At 28.4% G+C, this 2,243-nt stretch overlaps 1 long non-coding RNA gene across 1 annotated transcript; it reads left to right on the forward strand.

Moving 5' to 3' along the window:
* The first annotated feature begins 358 nt into the window (after positions 1-358).
* On the forward strand, positions 359-1,547 carry LOC148768415 (uncharacterized). The gene is made up of 3 exons (XR_016032832.1): positions 359-585; positions 677-910; positions 1,494-1,547. It is a non-coding gene; the product is annotated as an uncharacterized LOC148768415 (long non-coding RNA).
* Positions 1,548-2,243: the final 696 nt, after the last annotated feature.

Below are 2,243 nucleotides of genomic sequence, written 5' to 3' on the forward strand. Positions count from 1 at the left end.
TTTTACTGTAGAATTGTACTAAGTATGTTTCTTTTTAAGATATGCATTTTGCTAATAGCATATTATTTGGATTGGTTGAGCGCATTGCATCTACTAACTTGGTCATAATCAATTGTGAGATATGCATCTCGATTTTTGTTATCTTGTTACAAGTCGCAAACGCAAAACTAATAATTATTTGGTTTATAAGTCTGACGAAAAAGGTTTGTTATTACTTTCTTCCCAGCCCTTTTGTTTTATATTATTATGTCATGGAAATTATTATTACTTTAAGCACATCTTTCAGTTCGTATGAGTATCAGTTCACATGTTTATTTGTTGTTAATGTGCAATATTTTATTTAATTAGGGTCGTAATGGATAAGAGTTGGATGGATAAACCAAGGTCTACAAAAGTATATAAAAATGGGTTAAACAGGAAATTGCTCCTGAAAAATCTCCAATCGCGACTCCAAATGAACAAGATGATTCTTGTTATGTTCCTAATGCATTCTTAAGTGAGCAAGTTGGTGCTCAAAGTCCTTCGTTATCAGTTTGAAATGAGGAACACTCATTTAGAACAAGTTCACTTTCTACGTCTATCAAGGTAACAAAAATATAACATGTAATTTATTATTAACATATATATAATTTTTTGTATATATTTGATGCACTAATTATCAAAAACTCGTTCATAGGGTGGTTCTTATGTTGTTTTGAAAAGTCTTGCAAATATGAATGAAATAGTGGCAACTGGTATAGTGGACAAGATGGACCATATCAGCGTAAATGGAATAGATTTGGGGCCCGACTTTTGCCAAGTTGTCATTCAATATCCGGTAAACAAAGATGCAAGATTAGTTTTACCCTATAATCATATTCAAACCATTGAAAATGCTATCGGAGTACCAGTTGCTTGGCCCATATCATTGGTATGTCTATTTGATCCTTAACATCTTAAACTTGTTTTTCTATCTACATTATCGTCTTTTGTTGATGCTTAATATTAACTTATTGGGAGATATAGATTGAACTTGTTATCTCTGTTAGTTAATGTTTGTTGGTAAATATTTTAGTTTTGCTTTACTTACATAATATTGATACTTAAATGGACCAAATTCATGGATATTTTTTATATGCTCTTGAATTCAACCATGAACAGTACAATGAAATATAACTACCACTAGATCAGTTTTTTCAATTTACAATTTTGAATTTTTAAGTACATTGATGGTGACCTTAAAAAATAGGAATATAATTGTCGGCAAGAGTTTGATTTCATGCAGAGTGAATGGTTTTCTTTACATAGACAATTGATTTAATTTTTTTATTAAATCTATTTTATTTATTGGTTTTCTTTTCATAGGTTTAGTTGATTTGGTAGTCTTTTTATTATTCTACTCTTTTCTCTTTACGGATGGTGAATGAATTTGTTGATATATGTAGTAAATTTGTCTGAATGATGATAATATTTTACTATTTCTTTATAATTAATATATATTTGTGTACATGCAGGTCGCTTTGGATGATGAATTTCATTATTAATAAAATCAAGGCGATGGGGGTTGAATCATAATTTGAGTTCGTGGTGTAGTGCGAGCATATAATGATTTGGTAACACGATTTTTTTCATCTTTTTTTTTCAAATAACTTAGGACGCTGAATTTTATTCAAGATTTCGTCTTCACTATTGTTTTGCTATAGAATTTCCCTCATCTTTGAATATTTTTGTTCTTTGGAGATTGATTATACTAAAACTTTGCCTTCATTGTTGAAACTTTTGAATGTTAATTTTTTATTTGTTATATGCACGTTTAATTTCTATGCATTTTTAAAGTGTATTTATAGTATGATTTAAATTGTGCATATGGATTTGAAATTTAATTTGAATACTATCATATGATATTCCAAAAATTAGTTACGACATTTGATTTTACCCATTAAATAAGAATTTTGAGCATCCGGTAATATTTATTGGAATAATTTTAAATATTGTAAAATTTATTCAATTTAAAAACAATCGTGCCGATAAGATTTTAAGAGGATATTAAAAAATGTCCTTATAAGTATATTAAGAGACAATTATAAATGTCGTATTAATAACTTTTGGAGACACATATACATCTCTCTTCTCTATAATAAGTGTCCCAACACAGTTTATTTGTTACACGTATTATATATTTAGGAGACATATATTTGTGTCTCAAAAATAGTCTATTTGGACATATATAAGTGTCTCGAAAGGAATTTGTTCTAGGGGCATAA

The sequence above is a fragment of the Erythranthe guttata genome, chromosome 8 (genome assembly GCF_056151865.1).
Source record: "Erythranthe guttata isolate IM_541 chromosome 8, IM_541, whole genome shotgun sequence".
NCBI classification, from domain to species: Eukaryota; Viridiplantae; Streptophyta; class Magnoliopsida; order Lamiales; family Phrymaceae; genus Erythranthe; species Erythranthe guttata.